Genomic DNA, 25434 nt, shown 5'->3' with positions numbered 1-25434 from the left:
TTACCCCCCCCCCCCCCCTTCCCCCACCCTCCCCAGGAATGTGGAGATCCCCCTCCCTTCCACGCTGGCCACATTCCTCCCACTTCTTCTGATCTGGCTGACCCTGCGTGACCCATGGACCTGTTACCGCCCCATACAGATATTGTACACTATTCATGCTAGGGAAGAAAAAAAAACAACAAAAAAAACATCAGGGCAAGAACAGGCCCAAGTTAGATTTTCCCCTTTTCCGACCTAGCTCCTGAAGAAATCTCCTTCAGAAAAGAGTGTGCTTCTTCTATGTCCGTAAACAAATAGAATTTTCCTTTAACCAGGACCTTCAATTTTGACTGCTGTGCGATCGAGGCTTGAGCGCCATATGCCTTGAATAAGTGTAAAATTTTCCCAAATTCTTTTCTTCTTTTTGCCGCTGCTGCAGTCATATCAGAGAGGATTCTACATTTCACAGTTTCTGATACTGCAAATTGGCGATATTGGAAAGCTTTTGATAGAATCTTCTCCTTGATCCTATAATCAGCAAAGTTCAAAAGAATAGTTCTTGGAAACGGAGAGTTAGGGAAGCGCTGAGCCGGGACCCGATGGGCTCTTGTTATTGTCAGGTCTCCCTCGAATTCAGTTAAAACTGTATGATGAATAAAAGAATCAACCCACTGAATGGGATCGGAGCCCTCTGATCCTTCCGGAACTCCCACGATCCTTACGTTTGACCTTCTAGAATGATTTTCGAGCTCCTCTAGCTTGTTTTCAAGAGCATTCTTCTTCTTAGCTGCCTCCTTTGCCTTTCCCGCAACCAGGTTCATTTGATCTTTGAGTGTAGAGATCCTCGTCTCTGCCTCCTGAAGTCTCTTTGGGATTACCAGCATGGATTCCTCAAATTTATCCATTCTTAATTGAAGGGCAGCTATCTCCACTTGCTGGTTATGTTTGATTTCTCGAATTTCATCTAGAATCAGGTTCAACATTTCGCAGATGCCCAGCTGATATCTTGCCTCTGAACTCTCTTCCAGCCCCAAAAAATTCTCTTCTCCTACTGAAGGATTTATTGTAGCACCTACATTGGTTTCGACAGAGCACAACTGTACTTCTTTCCCCTCTGCATTTGGGGCTCCCAATACCTCGCTTTGTTTACCTGGAGATGAAGAGCAGATTTGCGTGTGATCCGACCCACCCAGAGACTCTAGTGTGCAGTTTCTAGAAGGTTGTGAACCACTTAAAAGAGGCACAGACGTCTTATCATGACACATTGCTTTAGCCGCTTTTATTGGGCCAGAGTCATTAGATTGTTCATTAGATCGTGCTATGTTGGCTGATGAGGCTAATAAAGATGCTGTAGTTGGTGAGGCGGCTGGGGCTAAGGCAACGGGAATTGTGCAGAAAGAGACTTAGGAGTGGTTTTTTTTGCAAAGAGCGGATAATGTTTAACCTCCTTTCCTCCTTTACCATTTTTATTTGTAACATCTCCTGTTTGAGGTGACGTTTCCGGAACTGATTCTAAAGTGCCGGCTAGTAATTCTACTTCCAGCTCATGTTCTGGCTCTAGCTCAAGTTCTGGATCTGACTGTATCATTAAGTCATTGCTTTCTTGACAGACTATCCCAGCCTTTTTTATCTCTTTGGGGTTAGGAGGAGTAGGTAATTCATCCTCTGAAGATTCCGGTAGCGTATCCCCGGCTGAGGTTTCCCCCCCAGCTTTACCCTTGTTTTTATTACTCTCCTTTGCTGCCTTTCGAGAAGACTTTTTAGCTTGGGCTAAGCGAGTTCTCGCTTTCTGATGGGCAGCTAATTCGGCTTTGCTGGCCTTAATGGCCTCCTCACCTTCCCTTTGAGGTTTGCCTATTTTTTACGTATTTTATCTGACAGTTTTGTCAAAAAAAAAAATAATTCCTTATGCAGTCTTCTTACCCCCCACACCCGTTGCTACTCAAGGTACTGTGGGTTCGAGGTCCTTTATAAGCCAGTGCTACAGGAAGATTTTCTTTAGGATCCTTTTCTTCGGGGGAGCTTTTCAGGAGGCTCATAGTGTTAAATTCAAAGGTTCTGCCTGCACTGATCCGGTAGCTGTAGCTGCAGACCCCGCATTCAATTAGCAGCACAGAGCAGTGGAAAACTCGGCAGGTAACTGTCCGGAAAAAATATGTAGAAACTTCTGATGAAGCTTACAGACAACTGCCCCAGGCTCTAGAAGCTAGGAATGCCCAAAGCCATGAGCAATCAACCTCGAGCAACCTCGAGCAAGCAAGAAAGGAAGGAGGCAGTGTCAATGGCAATGGCAGGCTGAGGAAAGCTGAAGGAGGCTGCGACGCCGGGACCCAGGAGAACAGCTGATCGGCAGAACATGAATGAAAAATAAACCGCGGCTTTCCCCAGTGGCTTGCAGCCGCAGGCGTCCCCCTCCGCACAAACGATACGCCGTGATTCTTCAGCTAGATCAATAGTCGCGGTAGCAGCAGCATCTCCCCGTCGTGGCTGCAGCGTCTCGATCAGCGTCTTCGCATTCCGCCATTCGAGGGGCGGGGTCACAGTCCACAGGTCACGGGAGGCTACACGGAGGCGTGGAACTCCGTAGCCATTCCAAAAGGTCTGAATGTTGTGAGGCAGAGTTACTCAATGATCTTTCTGCAGGACAAAATTATAGCTTCTAAACGCAGGCACGGGTGGATGGTCATCTCTTGTTACAAATTATTGAAACCGCAAGCATACCTAACATCTCACTTTAGCTGGCATCTAAAGAAGTCATACATAAACTACAGTCGGGGCTTGTACGATTAGAAAGATCTACGGCCGTCCTGGAAACAACCCAAACAAGTACCTCAGTGTCGCCTGTGTGGCTATCAAAAGGAATCCCTAATCCATCTTTTTTGCGTTTGCCCAGCAGTTACGGCTTGGAGGAGATACTACTTAAGAGCTATTTTCAACTAACCTAAAATTCTCACATGCAGGCAAGCAGTTATACGCTGGATGGACGGTTCCTCTATAATCCTGGCCTGCCGAGGAGTAAAATACCTGGCAGAAGTTAAAAAACTATTACTCCAAGCTGAACAGGAGGAGATCAGAGAGGTCTGAGCAATAGGACACTGTTTAAATTGGAATCATACAATAAACTTGAAACTTGAAACAACCACACCAACACAACCTACAGTTTCCATATTTTCTCGTCAAAAGGGCCGGCATGGACCTGCATCCAGCTCTACCTCCATTACCTCAAGTAGTGGTGCTGTAAGTGCACAACAGAGTCAAATTTAGCCACGCCCATCCTCCAATTCATCTGGCACTGAAAGTAGCACCTCCACCACCACCAGGTAATTAGTATTTACCGATTCGTAAATGCCGAATTTTACCGATTCAGTATTTAAAAATTGGTAAATGCTATTTACCGAATTAATTACTGAATCGGTGACATTCGGTAATTACCGAATCGGTATTTACCGATTCGGTAATTGCCATTGATTCCTACGGGCCTTGAGGCCGAGTTGGTAACTTTGACACCCTGTTGCACCCCTGATTCAGGCTTGTGTGCCATGTGACACACATACATGCCCTGTGTGTGTGACACACATACATGCCTAAGGGCATGTATGTGTGTCACATGGCACAGGTGTACAGGTACAGATGTGCATGTACACAGGAATTCGTTATTTACAATCAAATAGTATTTGATGGTAAATAACAAATTCTTAAGGGCCTGTGGAACTGTTTTCAGTGCCACCTACATCCCATATTACGGATTCTGTAAATTTACCGATTCGGTAATTTACCGAATTGGTAAATTTACAGATTCGTAAATTTACAGAATCGGTAATATTTAGGCCCCCTACATCTGAAACTACAAATACCGGTCGGTAACGGCTGAAATCGGCTGTTACCGACCGGTATTTGCCCACCTAAATCTGGACTCTAGTCATTTGTAGACAAGTAGTTAGTCGGGGTAAGCTTGGTACCAACTAGGCCAGAGAGGTCATCTCAAAAAACATCACATTATCCATTGGGAGGCACACCTAAGTAACATCGGGAAAGCCAAAAGTACAAATCCAAATGTAGACATTGATATTGCATCTGATGACGAGGAGGAGCTGATCGTGCAGGGGGGAGGTGAATAACCGAGAGACATTTTTTCTGGTACACACAGTACCCCTGGCAGTAGTACTGCAGTGGTAGCGCCCACACCCTCCTCTACCCCAGCAACATCAAGGAGGCACAGTAGCCTTATAGAGACCCCAATGTGAAAAAGTACATCAATGAGCCTAACTGGGTTGAAGAGGTCTGGATGCTCATCACTTATGAAAACGGTCAAGACGACCATTAAAAGCATGTTTTGGTCGGAGGCGCCATTGGAACGCAACAACCCAACGGCACGTGTTTATAATGCAATGCTGGCTAAAATGTTAGCGCTGGACCTTCTCCCTTTTTCTTTTTTCTTTCATGGAAGGGGTATGTTTTCTATAATTTGTGGACACAGTCTGCCCTAAATGGAATGTTCCTAGCCGGTCCTATTTTGCCAGAGTTGCAGTTCCAGCACTACATCAAGATGTGCTGGAGGTGATTGGGGCAGCTTTACAGAAGAGTGCTGTTCACACTATCTACCTGACAACAGACATGTGGACCAGTTGCCAAGCCATTAATTACATGTGCTTCACTGCACACTGGGTCTCTTTTGCGGGGGTTAGAGACAAGTTAGCTGTAGGTGGTCACATTGCCACAATTTTTCAAGCATCTCGGAAACAGTAGCCATGTTTGCCATGGAGAAATCTCATACTGCAGTAAACATTTTGGAGGAGTTTAACAGTAAGGTCTTTAAATGGCTGCATCCAAGAAAGCACATGATTGGTTATGTTTCCACGGATAATGGCAGTAATATAGTTAGGGCCATTTCTGATGGTGGCTATTTCAGAGTGCTGTGTTTGGCGCACAGTATTAACCGCATCGCTGCTGCGGTGATTTTTGCGCTGTGCTGCAAATTGCCATTTTGCTGGTTCCATGACGAGCTGAGCTCGTCATCAGCACACGACACCCGTGGGTAATGACGAGCTGAGCTCGTCATCAGCATCGAAAGGGTTAACATTGTTGTTCAAGATTTCTTGAAAAAAGAAAACAAAGTCAGCTAGTTACTGACCACCTGCAGAAGAATCTGCACACATTTCAGCCATTCTTTTAAGGCCCAGAAGCAGCTGAGGATCATTCAACGTGTCCGTAGAGTGCCAGTCAGAGGACTCATCCAGGAGGTGGCAACACGTTGGAACTCAACCTTCTACATGCTTGAGCATCTGTTTGAGCGGTACTTGGTAATCAATGAGTATGTTTTTAATGCACGGGGTGCTTCAATGAAAGACATGAGGCTAGGTGGAGGAATAGGACCTAGTTAAAAGCCTGAGAGACATGCTTCGTCCTTTTGAGGTCTTCACAATTGAAGTCAGCAGGGAGGACTGTACTTTGGGCAAATCAATCCCATTGTTGCGCATGCTAGAGCACCAACTGAAGGCGGTGTCTTCAACGTTCCAAGATAATGCTGAAAAGCAAGACGCGTATCAGTTGGCTGAGAGCTTATTAACCCGCCTACTTGACTATGCAAGGCTTAAAGGAATACATTGTGAACAAAAGACATGTGTGTCACTATTCTGGGTCCACGGTACAAAAAAGCACTGGCAAGCAATACAAACATTGGCTAGCTCTGTCAGCCACTTGGTTAAAAAAAATGCGGCCGAGAATTGAAGGAACCGCCACAAGTACTACTGAATCGGCAGGCCATCCGGCATCAAGGTCCACTTCTGTGGCCGAAGGCAGTCACTTTCCCTCAGAGCCGTTACTGACACCAGCAACCGTATCATCATCCTCACCTGCACTAGGCCCAGCCATAATATTGTCGGACACGGATTGGATAACTCATCAAGGGTTTGCTCGTTCCAGTGTTGATGCAAAGGCCACAGATGATACGCAAAGTGGAGCACCCCTGGATGACCTTGAGTGGATGGTGCAGCCTATCTGGATGACCCAACAGAGGTCTTCATTGATCAGAACCCATTGCTGTATTGGTATGGGAAAAGGGGTTAACGGCCACTGATCACCAAGCTGGCTTTAAATTATTTGTCTTGCGCACTCGCAAGTGTGTCTTCTGAACGTGTTTTCAGTGCTGCTGGTGCCATTGTAACTTCAAAAAGGACCTGCCTCTCGCCCAAAAATGTGGAGAGGTTAACAATGATCAAGACGAATCAGCACTTCATACCACCAGATTTCAAAATACGTGAATCCACGCAGGTAGAAGAGGACACCGACTTAGGTGACACAAAGTTTGTGGACGAGCTCTACTTCCCTGACAACTAGACCTAAAATGCTGATTTTCTTCGTTTTCGTCCTTATTCACTTTTATTCCTGTGTGTCTTTCTTTGTTTTGCAACTTTTACCACAACAAAACTCTAATCACAACAAATCCATCAGCAGCACTGTCTTCATCCTATTTCCTTATTGAAGGTGCCGCTGTCTGCATTCCTGAAGTACACAAGTTCACAACTCAGTCATGCTCCTCTATCTCCTCCTCCAGACTCCCCCTATCCATTTCCCTCAAGGCATATGGCTGGATTACACAGAATCAAGAAACTGTGCCTTTGTAGATGAGTCCCCTCAAAAGAAGTGGGACTGGAATTACTGACTATATGCTGACTGTTACTTCTGAAATTGACATGAGAGACTGCCCTGTGGGCCTTCACTTTAAGAATAAGATGCGGACAAAAAGTGAAACAGGTAATGAATGATGAGATGACATCCAGTGGACAGCACTGGCTGTCTGGCTCTGATAAAAGCAATTGCTGTTTGTTTGTTGTGGAAGAAATGAATTATATGTGTTCTGTTATTATTTAAACTTTTACACACTAAATGTAACTCAAGTCTACTCTGTTTTTACCTTGTTTAATGCAAATTGTACATCTACTGCAGGAGCCACTACGTTGCATTTTTTAATATGGAAAAAAATATGGAAAATGTCCTTGGACTCACTGTGTGTAGACTGTGACTGCATGAACAACATTGATTTTGCCAATACCATGATGATGATGAGTCTTGATGATAAAAGTTACATAATATCTTTACAGTCACTCACTGGGATGGATGGATCATCATTGTCGCTTTACCGAGAAACTATGGCCATTTCGTGAGTGGCAAACAGGCAAACAAGTCAACAACAACCACAGCAGAACTACATGTCTGTCTAGTCGTGATATGGAGTGGTTGAGCTAGTATAGTGTTGGTATGCCAGAGTCCAGACAGCAGTTCATGTAAAATTGTGGCTATGTGGCTTGCTGCATAAAATTAGATCTGCTTTGTCTGTCTGTGTCAAAGAGGTATGCTACATGGAGGTTGGTTTCCTCAGTGGTGCCTGCCTTGACCGTCTGCATGGGCCTGGCCTGCTGTGTGCTAATTACTACCCTTAAAAAGGAGATTCAGAGTACGCACTTTAGAAATGATGCTTTTATGTAATACTGTCACCTCTGAAAGTGAAAGTGTTATTTTTGCACTACACACCGTACCTTATATTTTTTCTCCATTGTGTTTTAATATCCCTTCCTGTTTTTCCATCGACAATTACAGGCCTGCTTTTACCCTGTGCAATGGGAAAAACATTAACTCATTACCATAGCAATGCGCAATTCCGCATCTGCCACGCAGGCAGTGGACAGTGTGTCTGGCCACCAAGATTGATCGACGGAGCGGCAGATGGAATGGAGTAGTACCGCGAATAAGAGGAATGGCTGGGTGCATGCAACTTCCCAAATTGAACAGGACAACTACAACATACAGTTACAGTATCCTCTTCACTTCTCCTTATCTTTTAAATAATGTTATTGTTGTGAACTTCTATGAGTGTGACTCTGTGCATTTGCTCTCTGCTTCAAATTCATCCCTACAGCTATTTGATAAGTTTCTCTGCTATTCTTAAAACTAATTTAATGTACTAATAAGTGTTTATTCTCTCTGAGGGCAGATAGGCAAGTGAAATTGCATAATTACTGCAGCCCTGTACTGTCAAATTGTTTATTCATAGTTAGTAAGTTGTAGTAAGTACTACTTTTCAGTAACCTAACCATCAATTTAGCAAACAACTTCATGCATGCAGTGCACTTCCTTTATGTCCCTTAAAGGATTTATGAATATCTTTGTATCCAAAGATTTGTTTTTCTTCATGTGTTGTTTTTCCATGCTGTGTTTTCTTTCCCTCTCTCCACAAAACTTTCCCAAAAATCCCCATTCCCATCCAATTTTCAAACCCTAACCCTCTTCCAGCCGGGCTGTGTGGTTTTCATTGAGGTATGACTAAATGACAACAATAATTCCACACACTTGCTGGGGAGGATAAGGTCAAAGCAACAGAAAATCCATTTCATGGCTGGTGAAGGAATCTGAGGATATATTCTTATTCGTATTCTGCTTGACACACACCCATGAGTGTTTGCAAATCAAATCAGAATTTGTGCGCCATCGAGTGGATTCATCATCAACAACATCCTCCTCCTACACGTGACGAATGCTTATGCTGCTGTGCCCTTCACATTCAGTACTATTTCTTGTAGTTGCCATACTCCACGGAACTAGTAGTTATATTTTGAATACTTTAGCATTGCTTAGGCTACAATTTATGGCACTGTTCTTGTGTACTGTACTATCTATCGTACTGTTCTAATGCTCCGTTCGGGCCACTCAATGTTTCATTTCATTTTTTTTTTTGCATATGCTGCTACTGCCAGTGTGTACCACTACTACTACCACCACAACGATGACATTTCATCCGTCCAGGATTCCATAGCCAACCTTAATGGCCATTTGCCATGCAGCCAGCCCTGTGCCTAGCCCTATTCTCAAACATGAATCACAGGTAAGATAAGCATTTTGGGGGAGGAAGAATAATGGAGTAGGAGGACAGGAGAGACTTGCGGTAGTACTAGTAAAATAGTAGGACATTTGAATTCACTAACTCTGTCAGTGGCTCTTTTGTACAAATTTGGGCAATTAGACAATTTGAATCAACCAGCCAGTTAAGTGTCAGGAAAACAAACGTACAGTTAACCCCCCCCTGCCTCCTACACACAACAGTAAAAAAAACGTGTATGCTATGTTTAAGTTGAAATAAATAATTATTTGACCCTAACAAAAATAAACTATCCCTCAAGAAGACCCGACACACCCCCTTCCTAACCCCAACCAATGTCCATGAAATCAAATGTACCCAAAAGTCCAAAAACCCCAATGCCCAATTCCCACCCCCCCAAAGTCTTTAAAAAAAGGGGCAAGGGACAGTCTCTCTACTTTCGCCGGCGGTGTCCTCCTGCGGCCAGATGGTCACGCAGCTCTCTCGGGAGGTCCTTGAGCAGGGCTTTCTGCCTCGCCACCTCCTGCTCAAGGTAGGCTACTCGCAGGGTCAATCGGTGCACACAAGTCTTGCACTTGCAGGTACTGTGGGGGGAAGCTGTTGTTTTTGCTGCTCAGCGGCGGTGGGTGGCTGCCGGACCACGGCTCCATACCGCTGGAGTTTTGCACTGACTGTATGACCCAGGGTCAGCGGAGGAGGATGCAGCTGTCATGGATGTTGTTGACTGAGAGTCATCCTCCTCCTCCTGGGCCACCAGCCGCCGATATTCGGCGACAATTGCCTCCAGCTTCCGTTGCTGGGCCCGTATAGCCTACTCCTTCTTTGTTAGTTAGAAGGAGTATCTATATGAAGAAAAAAAACATACTGTAACCAATGCTCTTTAAGATTAACACAAAATAATTCAGCAGAAAGTTGTGTCACAGTAGCACTAGCAACTTGCAAGCACAGTACATAACATTTGTGGCATGTATCTATCTAACCTCCCACTTTGTCAGCCTCTGCTCTAACATTAGTGGGAGTTTCAGGAATTCTACTAGGACTATATGGACTCACTACATTAGCCTCAGACAGTACACCAGTCTTCTTCTTCTCTCTTGTTTAGTCAAATTGGTACCTAAACTTGTGGAAGCCGACATAATGCCAGCGCAGTCAACTTGCACCCGAGAAAAACAGACGCAAGCCATGATGACACAGACTTGCGTTACTGTTACCAGTCCAGTACATGCAGGTGGTGAAGCTCTTACTTTTCTATTATGGGTGGCACTGGCCATACTCTGTTACAAGTGCTACTGCTTAATTAATTTAACTTTCACCCTGCCCTGCCCCTGACTACTACAAAAGGAAAATGAAGAAGATAAATAATATGATCATCTATCCCTTCACAGGACATTTGCTTACATATGGGATGACTTTAGGTGCCTGGTTTTTGATTGAGTAAACACTGATAGGCCATAAATGAAGGATAGAGTTGTAAAGAAATTATTACCAGAGGTAGTGAGTGGTCCCCGTAACCGTGGAGGAAGGCACTTGTGAGTTGTGACTTGACTTGATAATGTGAACTATACAATATAGATACACAAATATGCTGCGCTTGCAAACTACTGTTAGTCAAGGGAGTATTCTGAAAAATTACAACTTCGACTTTCCTCGTCTTTGCTACTCTGGCAAGGACGTGCGGTGTTACTTTCTCTTCAAAGTAACACTCTTTATCCAGTGACCGTCTACTCTGTCTACATACACCTATGCTATCTATGAGGAAGATACGATCCAGGCATCCATCCATTCAAAGTAAATGTCAATCATTCTTCTTAATGTCTCAACTGGACAAACATTGCTTTTTCTCACCGAAAAACAACCTTTTAATTTTATTTTCTAAACCGCCAGCCATGCACTCGTGCTTGACTTGCATTTGAATTTGAACCTAAGGATATATTGCGCACACATACAGTTTCTGTTTCACCCACCCAGGCAGTCCTCTTTTCTTTCTCCTTCCACCCATCCTTGCTTCAGCCTTCAACCAGCCATGCATCAGATTCCCAGCCACCTCGGGCAGCATTCAGAAACACGTATCATTCTTTGCCAGTCATTAATTTTAACTCGCTCGTCCTTCCTTACACCCTTCTTTCACTTTTCGTTCATCCCATCCATCAAGTTCATCTCTGATCTGACTTAGCTTCTCGATTAAACTTTCACAGCTGAGTTGAAGTGAAATTTAGAGGAGGCCATTGGTTACTCGTCAACTCCCGCCGCTAATGCTATTGCTATTGCGAAGTCAAGGGTGACTGTCTTCTACCTGGTTGACAAAAACGTAGTTCTAAATTTGTATGTCTTCTTAACAGTAAAGTTTACTTGTACTGTACAACATATACACCCCTGCAGAGAGCCTACTCTGCAATCTCAATAAGTAAGGAATATAATAGCTTACCACTGCCCGCCACTACCGTGGCATCCCCCACAGCAGTTCCTGCTGTCTGTGGCACCACATCCGCCCCTGGAGTGACCACCTCCGCGCTGGCCCCAGCACTGGTGGTGGGCTGTGCCGATGGTGTTACGCCTAGAAAATACATTTAATATTTTTAGATGTCATATACATCACTCCCTATTTTGTCTACGAATGAAAAAATATGTTACTAGTACTACATAAACAAATTTCATAATTTGTGACTCTCTAGTCTAAACTAAAAATATCCCTTTCTTAAGGGAAGGGTGTTTTTTATTTATGCTTAGCCATAACATGTGATGCTACACTTTTTGGCACAACTGATGAATGCTTACTTTTTAACATGCACCATTTTTCTCATAACAGACAGAAGCTTCCCTTCTACAAACAAGACCAAAATTGTATGTTAGTCGGAGTCGTCATCATCACCACCAAGACTTTAAGTGAGGGCTCTCCCACAATTAATGTGTGAAATCAGCCACTTTTCAGTTTTCAAGTGTTCACCATTTATGAAGTTGATTTTATTAAATGTTTTGATATAATGCACAATTGAAATGTAATATACAGAGTACACACAGAGCTATTTGTTTTACTTTTAATAAAGCTTTAAAATGTACATAGACTCCGTGGTTTTTGGTCATGAGTGAGTGAGCGAAAGAGTTTGCAATTTTCAAGCATGAGTCCGTGAATCTGAGAGGTCGGGACTCTGACTCCGTTGTCTTATGTTCATGGTTGTATAATCATTGGGGATCATCGCTGCATTCAGGAGCTAAATAATGACTCTGACACACTAGCCAGTCAGTAAGGAGATTGGGGGTTCAACTTCTGTTATGACTGAGGTATGTGGAAAGTCTAACTGAGCCTATTATCACCAATGCCCTATTTCTTGTCCATAGTTCTGTATGTGCAGAATAGTCCCTGCAACAGTAGTAGTATGTCCTCCTATCCAATCAAAAAGTAAACTAGTATCGTATTCTTGGTGGCCATTGACATTTTATTGTTGGGAATTGTCAAAGCATAAACATTAAGAAGACTTCAATAGACATATGGACAACCCAGAGGACTGCACTCAGTGCCTAGAGCTATTGCTGAATAGGAGTTTTGTTTAACACCTTTTGCCAACTGTGCAAGCTTAGCTAGCTACACAGGCAGACTAATAAAATAGTAGTAGCACAGAGAGTCATAGTAGAGGCAGGATAAGAATTTAGAAACAGTCTACAAGAAGATCAAAGACGAATTAGGAAAAAATTGAATTATGATGAACGTTTGGAATAAATAGGTGCTGTAAAAGTTAGGGAAGTATAATTATTAACATTAACAGCAAAACTTACTGGGGCCAGCAGAGGAGCCCTCGGCGGACCAATCCTGGCCTTCCTGCGTCTGGCGCCGCCACTGCCACCTCTGTCCTCTTGCCCCTGGGTGAGCTGATGTACATGAAAGAAAGACACAAACATGGATGATTGTTGAATGTCAACCAAATCAAACATTTCAAAACAACAATAACAAATTGTTTCGGGGAAATAGACAACAATTGCACTAAATGTATTGACCTATCTGATGTGGTCTACTAGGATATTAGTATTGCTGGATTCGCTATGTAACTCAGTAAACCAACTACAAAAGGTTCTACTAGGACTGGCAGGCAGCACTCCGCAGCACACAAAGTGACAGACACAGTCCGCCATGATTGCAGACCAATAAAAAGATTCCTATTAAATAACTAGTCATAATATACTCAAACTATCAATCCACCACCACTATCTCTTCTTAGTGGCAGGAGCACAAGGAAGGACTGGACTTGAGTCGCTATTGTCTAGCATTACGCAGTTCTGTAAATTACACTCATACATAATCACTCAGGCCATATGAGCACAAAATTAAAAACAAGTAAGCATAGTAGCACCGCCAGTGAGCAGGTGAGGACCCACAATCACAGAAGCTTTTGAAACATAATTTACCTACAATGTAATCTCTAGTGTCTAGCATTACGCAGTTCTGTAAAGTACACTCATACATAATGACTCAGGCCAAATGAGCACAACATTGAAAACAAGCAAGCATAGTAGCACCGCCAGTGAGCAGGCGAGCACCTGTAATCACAGAAGCTTCTGAAACATAATTTACTTGCAATGTAATCTGCAGCATTCTTGCTCTTCGGAAAAAAAATATATTTGCAATATCATAACACAGAGCAGAAGACAACAAAGTAGTGATTAAATAGCTACTAGTACTCACCAAGCTCAGGGATCTCCACGCCAAGCAGGTCGAGCAGGTCGTGTTCCCGGTCCAGTATGTCTGACCACCGGTGCGTCACCTGGTTGTAGGTGCGCCCATGTACGACCGCATGGGTAACTTCGCGGTAGCCACGCTGAAAAAAATTCTGTGAACACGCAAAAATAAAATAACACGCGAGTTCGCAAAAGTTTGCGGAGTTTGCGGACAGCAAGTACGCTTCCGCGGGAATTCGCTCACTGCGAATTAGCAAAATTTGCCCATACTTGATAAAATCCGACTTTACCAAGAATTTTACAATGCTAAAGATACCAAACATTAACTGCTTACCTGCTCCCATTGGAAATTATCACTTATAAGTTGTAATAAGGTAACTCTAATGCTATCCTATAAGAGAGGCATGCCTTGCAGTAGCAAAAAACACGTTTTTCACTAAAAACTAAAAATTACGGGGCGTGTTTATGGAATTTTGGCATAGAGCAGTGCAGCAAGGCACCTTGTGCACTGCTCTATGCCAAAGTGAAAGGGCAGGAATGCACCATATATAAGCAACACGGTTCGTTCCTGTCCTTTGTGTGCTTTTGCCATTTTTGGAGCCTAGCACCAACGTAGGCACCCTTGCAAGTGTGCCTCTATTGCATTCAGGATTGTTTTTATGCAGGAACGGGCAGCTGACCACTGCGGATGCTACCATTGAACTCAGAGGTATAGCCTCCGGGTACTGGGTGGCTTGGTCCACCGAAACCAGGAAGAACCTGTAACAATGGGTTGTCTTGGGGTGCAATGGACCATCAAAGTTGATGCCCACTCACTCCAAGAGAGTTCCAATGGTAAGAAATGGCTTCAGAGGAGCCTTGTGCTTTTCTATTAACTTGTCACTGGCTTAGCAAGTAGGGCATGCTGTGTAAGGCAGCTGAATTGATCCCCACCTGGAGCCAATAAAAGTGGGTAAAAGTCTTTTAAAGGTCTTTTCCTGCTGTAGATGACCTACCAGGGGAGCACCATAAACCAGCTTCAGTAGGAACGTCCTTTAGCACAGGGAACCTCCAACACATGGGTTTGCACCAGGGTCAGAAAGCTTAGGTGTGCTGTACAGGAGACCGATATTGCAATAGATCATCTGTAGTCAGTTGCCTGGGATTTAATCTTCTGTCGTAGCCTCTCCAGAGTGAGGCACTCCATCTGCATCTTGCAGAACTCTTCCTTGGTGATACCACCTTCCTTCTGGCAGCTGATAATTTCAGGTAGGTTCAGCAGGGGGGCAAGGTCCTAACCTGTAGGCTTTGTGGCTTTTCCTCAGGCTCAGCCTCCTCCCAGACTGTGGAAGCTTCAGGGGCAGGCTTCACACACCCCTTGCCCTTCAACTTCTTGGCAGGTACCTGGGCCATTCTAACAGGATCCAGGTCCTCCAAACTGCCTTATTGGGCAGCTATGGACCGGGCGATAAGGCACACTCACTCAGGCAACTCTAACATCTTGAAGTGTGACCTGAGTTCCACCTCCTTCCAGATGATGTGCTTTATGTCACTGCCAAACTGACAATCCACATGTATGGATGGACTCACACAGCTATCCTCAAGGAACCTTATACCAATCCCCACTTAAAGGCAACCAGAGCCATTGGGTAGTGACTCTCATGGTTGTCAGATGTAATAACCTGATGAAATGCATTAGGAACATCCTTCTCTAAAAACACCAGATGACATCTGACAGTTGTCATGCTGGTTCCAGTGTCTCTAAGAGCCTCCACCCTCTGCCCATTGATGATTATTAATTACCTGTATTTCCTAGTGTTACTAGGCATGTGTGTTCCCTGCATCATCTCCCCATCATTGTGGGACACTAAGGTAACCTCTACACTGTCCCCCCATTCTATCTGGGGCAATCTTCTCTCCATGCTCTACACTAAGCAACCCGATGTCTGCTCACCAGTGGGTACTGTGCCCACTTGGCACACCACTTTTAGTGCCACACTTAGGGGGGCCCTTCCTTGAGTTATTCTACTCAGGAAACCACCTATTTTTCTGTTCAGGTGAGGATAAGGGGTCCTGACCCTAATAACTAGTTTTGGAACCTTTAGAGAGCTCCCTGTGTTATGCATTGTCTCCCCCTTTCTTCTTCTGATGGAGACCCTGCCTACCCTTTTGGGACTCCTTTGCAGGTATGTTCTTCTGGACTCTGGTGCTGTGCCAGCGAGCCGCCTCCTTAGCAAGCTCCCTGTGGTCAGTGAGCTTACTATCAGTAAGGCATTGATGCAGATCTGAAGAACAAAGACTGAACATGTGCTCTCTTGCAATCAAATTATATATATATGCTCTAGCAGGGAGGCCCAACTCGAGGGTCATGTCATTCCCTCAGCTGACTGCTGCATATCCTGCCTCTCCACATCATCCTCCCCATCCTGGTCTTCCATGGTGACCGGCAACTGGTGAGCCTCCACCCATGCCCTCTAAGCCTTTGGAAGCTCTGCAATCTTTGTGCTCCTTTCGGCAGACAACCCACTCTTCTTACAAAATTCTTTTAACTCAGCCACTGTGTAGGCCTTCAGGTTGAGGAGCTCAAATTCCATCTTTGCAGATGAAATCCCAGGCACAAACAGTCAGTTGGGATAAGGGTGAATTTGAAAAAAAAACAAAGGGGCCCATCAGGGAGAATTTAAAACTCAAATTGGTCTCAAATATTTAGCTGGGATTTTTAGTGTAACCCAATATTACTGTATGGAACTGCACAAATGCAAGTCTTAAGCCTCATCCCTGATCGCCAATGTGATAACTTGGGTAACTGCTTAAGGGAGAAGAAACTTATTGCTTATATGCCACTCCTAATATTGGACGTAGACCGCCCAAAGGCAGGTTGTATTGTAATTAAAAGGTTTGTAATGTTCTTTTAAGTTCTACATGTTCTTGCTGTGAAAGACAGCTACATTTATGTTTTTCACTCATGTGAGGCCTACCTGTTCCATATGATACCATTGGCTTGCATTATTACATTTAATAAGTGCTAATGTTTGATTGGAGACAGATCAGCATTTCATGTTTGGTATCTACATGATAAATCTACTTTACTGGTAAAGGTGTATTTCAGATTATAGTTTTGAAAATTACACTATTATAAAGTTCAGTAAAATATACAAAAAGTGATTGATGGAAATTCTGAATTAATCTCAGCCACCATTCCACCTCAGTTTGGACCAAGCTATGAGCAAATCAGTCTTTACTCTGCTACACTTTTAACAGTCCAGCCCAAACTGCCACGTCAGCTCCTCCCCATAACCGGAACTCAAGAAACTCAGAACTGGTTTTGCCTTTGTTCTGGGCTCGCGGTACAAAGAGGGGTGGTGATGGATGGAGCATCTGAACCAATCAAACACTCACACCCAGTCAACAGATCTGGGTTTAATCCATCACCGTTCTTTAGCTCACTCTGCCACCCCAGTTCAGACATGGCCATATGCAAATCAGTCTGACTCTGTGCCTTATGGGAACAGTTTAGCCCAAACTGCCAAGCCATGCCTTCCCTGAACCGGAAACAAGCTTCCCAGGACTGGTTTCTGGCATTACGGCCGTCTTCAGCCAGGCTTGCTTGAATCCAGTGGCAAACTAAGCAAGGGACTCACGTCTGAGAATACCCTGCAAACTTATGGCGAACAAAGCGGTACAAAAGGGGGTGGTGATGGACGGAGCATCTGAACCAATCAAACACTCACACCCAGTCAACAGATCTGGGTTTAATCCATCACCGTTCTTTAGCCCACTCTGCCACCCCAGTTCAGACATGGCCATATGCAAATCAGTCTGACCCTGTGTCTCATGGTTACAGTCTAGCCCGAACTGCCAAGCCAGGCCTTCCCTGGACCGGAAACAAGCTTCCTAGGACCGGTTTCTGGCATTACGGCCGTCTTCAGCCAGGCTTGCTTGAATACAGTGGCAAAGTGAGCAAGGGACTCACATCTGAGCATACCCTGCCAACTTATGGCGAACAAAGCGGTACAAAAGGGTGTGGTGATGGACGGAGCATCTGAACCAATCAAATACTCACACCCAGTCAACAGAACTTGGTTTAATCCATCACTGTTCTTTAGCCCACTCTGCCACCCCAGTTCAGACATGGCCATATGGAAATCAGTCTGACCCTGTGCCTCATGGGAACAGTTTAGCCCAAACTGCCAAGCCATGCCTTCCTTGAACCGGAAACAAGCTTCCTAGGACCGGTTTCTGGCATTACGGCCGTCTTCAGCCAGGCTTGCTTGAATCCGGTGGCAAATTGAGCAAGGGACTCACGTCTGAGAATACCCTGCAAACTTATGGCGAACAAAGCGGTACAAAAGGGGGTGGTGATGGACAGAGCATCTGAACCAATCAAACACTCACACCCAGTCAACATATCCGGGTTTAATCCATCACCGTTCTTTAGCCCACTCTGCCACCCCAGTTCAGACATGGCCATATGCAAATCAGTCTGACCCTGTGCCTCATGGGAACAGTCTAGCCCGAACTGCCAATCCATGCCTTCCTTGAAATGGAAACAAGCTTCCTAGGACTGGTTTCTGGCATGACGGCCGTCTTCAGCCAGGCTTGCTTGAGTCCAGTGGCAAAGTGAGCAAGGGACTCAGGTCTGAGCATATCCTGCCAACTTATGGCAAATAAAGCAGTTCAAAAGGGGGTGGTGATGGACAGAGCATCTGAACCAATCAAACACTCACACCCAGTCAACAGATCTGGGTTTAATCCTTCACCGTTCTTTAGCCCACTCTGCCACCCCTGTTCAGACATGGCCATATGCAAATCAGTCTGACCCTGTGCCTCATGGGAACAATCTAGCCTGAACTGCCAAGCCATACCTTCCCTGGACCGGAAACAAGCTTCCTAGGACCGGTTTCTGGCATTACGGCCGTCTTCAGGCAGGCTTGCTTGAATCCAGTGGCAAAGTGAGCAAGGGACTCACATCTGAACATACCCTGCCAACTTATGGTGAACAAAGCGGTACAAAAGGGGGTGGTGATGGACGGATCATCTGATCAATCCATCACCGTTCCTTAGCCCACTCTGCCACCCCAGTTCAGACATGGCCATCTGCAAATCAGTCTGACCCTGTGCCTCATGGGAACAGTCTAGCCCGAACTGCAACGCCATGCCTTCCCTGACCGGAAACAATCTTCCTAGGACCGGTTTCTGGCATTACGGCCGTCTTCAGCCAGGCTTGCTTGAATCCAGTGGCAAAGTGAGCTAGGGAATCACGTCTGAGCATACCCTGCCAACTTATGGTGAATAAAGCAGTACAAAAGGGGGTGGTGATGGATGGAGCATCTAAACCAATCAAACACTCTCACCCAGTCAACAGATCTGGGTTTAATCCATCACCGTTCTTTAGCCCAGTCCCTTGCTCACTTTGCCACTGGATTCAAGCAAGCCTGGCTGAAGACGGCCGTAATGCCAGAAACCGGTCTGGTTTTGAGAACCCGCAGGTCTTGTGTTAAAAATTTCCAAACATGATAAAAAAGTTTCAGTCTTCCTCCGACCTTGGGAGTGGAAGATGAGAGTGGAGGAATTACTTGGAGGATGGCTGTTGGAAGTTCCACAGGAGGAGAAAACCTATGTTGCGGGAAACTCTTCCTCTTTGTGGGTAGAACTGGCGGTTGGAAGTGTAGAAACCTCTGCCTGAAGATCCTCTACCTCTTGAGGATGAGAAGGGCCGATAGTAGGAACAGCCGGAAGAACGGCCCCTTCTTCCAGCCTGTCCATACATATTGCTATTGAAGACGCGCCTCATGTTGCTCTGGGCCTTGTCTAGGCCAGTAAAGGTAGAAACATACTTCCCAAGAGATTTTATTATGTCCTCGCCGAAGAGGAGGCCTCTGGGGTTTTGTGAAGTTCCCTTTTCGGACATGTCAGCCAGTTTTGGGTTTATTTTATTGAGGATGGTCTTTCTCCTCTCAATGTTGAGGGAGGAGTTAGCGCTGCCAAGTAAGATGATTGCCCTTTGGCTCCAACCTCTAATCAGGTTGTTGTCAAGAGGGGAGTTAGAGATATAAGAGTCTTCAGCCAAATCTAAAATCTTGGTATTGGGCCGAGAATATCAAGGAGGCGATCTGGGCCGTTTTTGAGTGCTCTTTCGAGGCCCCTTCTAGGGTCTTTACCTAATTTAAATAAAAATGTAATCAGGTCAGGGACGAGGTTTGGGGTCTGACAGACCTTGTCTTCAATGGAGGGCTTCGGACACTCAGACCTAAGGGTGTTACGTGTTTCTCTCTCAAGAGAGTCTCTGATCCATCTGGTGATGAACTTAGAGTCATGGTCTTGGGGAAACCATTTAAAGCTGTTGGGGTGGGAGATGTTGAGGGAGGAAAACATTTCGCCACCTAGAGGGTCGAGGACAGCGTCCTTATCGGAGTGGGAAGAATCAAGCTCAAACTGGTTGTTAAAGTCTAGATCATTGAGATCTTGAACGTCCAAATGGGCAAATTTTTCATATCTGCGGTCTGCAAATTCACGCAAAATCGCAATCAAAAATCCGCAAATTTGCAGATTTTCCTGCAAACTCTTGGATTTTTTTGCGATTTGCACTCTACTCAACTGGAGTACTTTCTACTGGCTAATCAGTAAGTGCTCCCTCGTTGGGTAAATGTATATCGTTTTTCCTACACTGCAGCTGCGTAAAGGGCCAGAGGATTTGTCTCCACTGACCATGTGTGCCTGTAACTTTTCCACCGCGCCAAAAGTCGCCTAGGTCCCTTGAGTGAGCTGTCCATCTTAGTTGGGAAAGGGCAGGAAGACGTTTGATAATGCTAGTGTGTGGTGAGGGGCCAAACGGGCTGGGCTTCTATGCATGTCAAGTTGTCAACATGCCTCTTGTGTATAAAGGTCTGAGAGCGAGCAGGGCAGCAGGTGAGGAGAAAGCAGCCTCCTGGTCACAGTAACTACACGGGGATTGCGCTCGAGAAACTCATGGATTCAAAGATCTCCCTCGAGTATTACAGCTAATTTTCGACGGCACTTATGGGGTTAAAGCACACTTGCCAAGCCTCAACGTGTTCACTAATGTTATGGGCTGATTAAAACGTTACTGAATTTGAGCCTCATCTCGTGCACCTGCTTTATATATATCTGTAAGTGCTTCCTGTTGAGGTTGGGCCAGATGATTTGCCTCCACTGACCATGTGTGCCTGTAACTTTGCCACCGCGCCAAAATGCGCCGAGGTCCCTTGAGTGAGCTGTCCATCATAATTGGGAAAGGGCGGGAAGACGTTTGATAATGCTAGTGTGTGGTGTGGGGCAAAACAGGGGGCTTCTATGCGTGTAAAGTTCTCAACATACCTCTTGTGTATAAAGGGTCAGAGAGCGAGCAGGGCAGCAGGTGAGGAGAAAGCAGCCTCCTGGTCATAGGAACTACACGGAGATTGCGCTCGAGAAACTCATGGATTCAAAGACCTTCCTCGAGTATTACAGATAATTTTTGACAGCAGATATGGGGTTAAAGCGCACTTGCCCAGCCTCAACCGTGCTCACTAATGTTTTGGGCAGATTAAAATGTTACTGAATTTGAGCCTCAACTCGGGCACCTGCTTTATTTACATCTGTAAGTGCTTCCTGTTGAGGTTTAATTTTTGTGACAGGAGCCTCGTGCCAGAATGAATCCTGCCCTGCATAGTTATCCACGAAGATGCCACTGTTTTGTCATGTGCAATACCTCTACTCAACTGGAGTACTTTCTACTGGCTAATCCAGTAAGTGCTATCTCGTTGGGTAAATGTATAGTGCTTTTCCTACACTGCCGCTTCGTAAAGAGCCAGATGATTTTGTCTCCACTGACCATGTGTGCCTGTAACTTTGCCACCACGCCAAAAGGCACTGTGAGGTCCTTTGAGTGAGCTATCCATCATAGTTGGGAAAGGACGGGAAGACATTTGATAACGCTAGTGTGTGGTTCGGGGACAAACGGTCTGGGCTTCTATGCGTGTCAACGTGCCTCTTGCAAATAAAGAGTCAGAGAGCGAGCAGGGCAGCAGGTGGGGGAAAGCAGCCTCCTGGTCACAGGAACTACACGCGGATTGCGCTCGAGAAACTCATAGATTCAAAGACCTCTCTCGAGTATTACAGCTAATTTTCGACTGCAGATATGGGGTTAAAGCACACTTGCCGAGCCCCGACCGTGCTCACTAATGTTTTGGGCATATTAAAACATTACTGAATTTGAGCTTTAACTCGGGCACCTGTTTTATCTGTAAGTGCTTTCTGTTGAGGTTTAATTTTTGGCCCACAGGAAGCACTTACAGAGTTAAGGCAGGTGCCCAAGTTGAAGGTAACTTTGTAACCATTTTAGAATGGGGGCGGCAAGCTGCCAGAGTTGAAGTTTCTTACTTGCAAGTCGCAATTATTCGCTGAACCTGCCTGGGGCACCTGGCTGTTTAAGTTCAGGACAGGGTCAGAGAATAGTTGCAACTTGCAAGTAAGCAACTTCAACTCTAAATTCTAAAATGGTTACAAAGTTAGCTTCAACTCGAGAACCTGCCTTAACTATAAGTGCTTCCTGTGGGCCCAAAAAAAAATCCACCCGCGAGCGGATTTGCGGATTTTTCGGCCATTTGGCGAGATTCGCAGATCGCGAAATTGCAGAATATCCGCAAATTCCGCAAGCGGAACGGATTTTTGGCCCATAATTATCAAGGACAAACTCATCATAGGGGTTGTTGAAGCCTTCTTCTTCATCAGAACCGGTACCTGCGTCATCATGGGCACTTTTAACATTCTTGTCGCTAGGGACACCCCCCAAGTTTGTGCCGCTGCGAACACCCATCCTATTTGTGTCGCGAGGGACACCTGTGTCTTTTGAGGTGCGAGGGCCTCCCAACGAGTGTGAGGTGCTGGGACCTCCCATGTCAATTGAGGTTCCACGACAGATTCTAACTTTTACCCTAGTTTTTATTACTGAAAAAAACTCTGTGTTGTTGATTGTATGAAAGAATATGATTCCAGAATAAGAGACCGTCGCCCTCAGAATGTTAATAAACTACTTATTTCATTTGTTAAACCATTTAAGCCAGTCTCTTCCTGTTCCATTGCTAGATTGGTCAAATTAGCCATGAATCTCGCTGGTACTGACCTTTCTAAATTCCAAGCCCATTCTCTCAGAGGTGCTATGACTAGTAAATCTTTCTGGTCTGGTGGGAAGTTAGATGATGTTCTTAAGGCGGCTGATTGGTCCAATGCTTCCACTTTTGCTCGTCATTATTGTAAACCTATTAAACATATGTCCAATGTTGTCCTTCAAGGCTACCAACATGCATAATGTAGCCTCCTGTCTTGTAATAAAATTGTGTTTCTCCTATTGACATGACCAGAGAATCTGGATTTCATTTAAGACTTGGAGGCTAACATTATCCTACCCGTCCCTCCCTTGGACAGAGTTTTTATTCATATGTTCACAAGCGCCGGGATGCTTACGGGTTACTGTTCGCGCTATACAAATACAACACATTTACATTTACATTTACATTTGCACTTGTATCTTTACTGTCTACTGTATGCATTTTCTCTGCTTTTGTTGCTTAAGGTTTAAAATGTTTTAATTTTTTCATTCTTTTTTTTCAGATAACTCATCCTAATGGATTGTCATCATCTTCTCTAATCCTCCTCTCTTTGTTTCCTTCCTCCGAACTCAGTTTTCTTTCGCTGCCAAGTCCAAGTTGATTCTCAACCTTATAAACTTTTTGTTGCTTCATTCCATTTAAAAGAGGCAGCTTTGTGCCACTATGGACACCCATCCTATTTGTGTCGCGAGGGACACCTGTGTCTTTTGAGGCGTGAGGGCCTCCCAAGGAGAAATCATCAGGTATTAATAATCAGGAAACAATAATCACAACAATGAATCATTAGGGATACAACTTAAAAAGCATTCTGAGCAAATTACAAAGAATGAGAGCAAGAAAGTGTAACTTATCTGCTTGCGAGCCGCATTTAAAAGCTGCACCTCTGTTGTTGCTCATACCTTTTATTGGACATATGTTGTCACTGCATTCTAGATCTTTCTTTTTATGATGTAAGTGCAGCTGCTTGTGACTGCATTAACAGATTAATGCATAATGTTAGCCTCCGTGTCTTGTAATGAAATCCAGATTCTCTGGTCAAGTTAATGTAAAGTCATGTTCAGCTTCTGGTAATTACTCGGGCCACATCCCAGTCCATCACTTTTTTGCACTCAATGCCACCTCAGTTTTAGAAAATGTGCATTTTCCTGCCTTTAGCCTTTTGTTGGCTGAAGTCTGTCTTTGGTCATGTGGCTGGGTGGAACTGACAGTTAGACTATATGAATGCCTCCCAGATAGTCAACCAATAGAGGGATCAGGTGTGCCTGTCTGCTGATAGAATGGGTGGGGTGGGACTGGGTACAACCCCATTCGCAATTAAATAGGATGTGCATGGCCTTCAAACAAATGGCTTGTCACCTCCACATTATCAATGCAGCCAACTTGGAGCCACGGCAGGGTTTCAGAACAGTTCAGGAACTCCAAAGAGAAACCTCTAAAACATCTTCATATTTTCAAAAGAGGCATCAGATAGTACTAGTACTGGTGGTAGCTGACTCAGATGGCCCCGCACCAGCTAAAAACACACTTAGAATACAGTGAAAACAACTACATACACTAGGGTACACTGCGGGTTAGGGTACCCCTATGATTGGCATGAACTCCCCTATAAGGCCCTAGTACATAATAGGGAAGGGGGATCAAAACAACATTTAATATAATAGCGCTTAGCAGTTTAGAGGTCAGCCGCCCTTTCTGCACTTGCATGTGTGCACTGCAGAGGACTGAGGTCAGTTTAAAATCTGTCATGTGTTGTAGAACTGCTTTTTAACATTTACATTGAGCCCAAACTCGTATTTGGTGTTTGGGGCAGTTTAAAATGAATAAATTATACTATTTTGGCATATTAGGTAGCCCCAGGGTCATACCTAGTTATGCCAGTGGTGGGGGGATGGGGACCTATGAATGTTATATAAATGTTGGTCAGCAGATCATAGTCAGTTTTAACCACTCACACCTTTGTTTCACTCCCTGTTCCCCACACCCTGCTCATCAGTAGGCTTAGTAAGCTCAGTATCACCATTAAAACATCCCCGAGCTCCTCCCTCTCAGGGACAGGGTTGTAGCCCACACTGCAAATTGGTTTGCAGTGCAAGGAGATCCCTGATGATGAAGCATGCCATCCACGGGTGGGTGATGCTAATCGTCCTTAGAAAGGGATACTCCTGCACCCAGTTACTATTTCTCTAGACCCAGGGACCCACATTGCATTTTCTACTTATAGGGAGGACCCTTATAAAATGGGGTTTATATGCCTTAGGTTTACTGAAATTGCACATTTCACTCCCCACATGGTGGTAAAGTGCATCCCCAAATCGAATTTTGTGCTAGAATCACTGTGGATTGAGGAATTGCACTATTTTTACATATTCAGGACTCCTATAGTCTCCCCTGGGTGTTCCTGTGGTGAAGGGTCCTGTAGATATAGGCAGTATCCTTATAAAAAAATGTATTAGCTGTGTTGTTGGAGAAATTGGCCAGTTTGTTTTCCCTATTGAAAATCCCAAGCTATATAGGTTAACATGGCAAGACGTTATAAATTAAGAATTTCCGCCAAGAATTCCAGAACATATCATTCAAGGATTTATAAATCAAACAATATGCTACAGTTGAATTTATCTTAAAATTTACAGACAAGAATGTATAAGACTTTCTTATCTGGAAGCCAGTGATGAGCTCTGATTGGTCAGACCTGCCAGGCTACTTTGATGAGGTGATAAGTAGCCCCTGGGGTGAAGGAGCAATTCTGGGAGAAAAGGGTTCCAGTGCATAGGAATGCCAGAGCAAGGAGGATGGGTCTTCAACAATGAGCTTCAAAAGAAGGAGGAG

At 44.7% G+C, this 25434-nt stretch overlaps 1 pseudogene; it reads left to right on the top strand.

The window, feature by feature from the left end:
* Positions 1–1299: 1299 nt before the first annotated feature.
* Positions 1300–25434, top strand: part of LOC147706971 (uncharacterized) — a 93472-nt pseudogene continuing 69337 nt past the window's right edge.

Source organism: Lissotriton vulgaris, chromosome 6, assembly GCF_964263255.1.
Source record: "Lissotriton vulgaris chromosome 6, aLisVul1.2, whole genome shotgun sequence".
Classification (NCBI taxonomy): domain Eukaryota; kingdom Metazoa; phylum Chordata; class Amphibia; order Caudata; family Salamandridae; genus Lissotriton; species Lissotriton vulgaris.
Note: the sequence above shows the minus strand (reverse complement) of the source record. Positions and strands in the feature narration are given on the sequence as shown.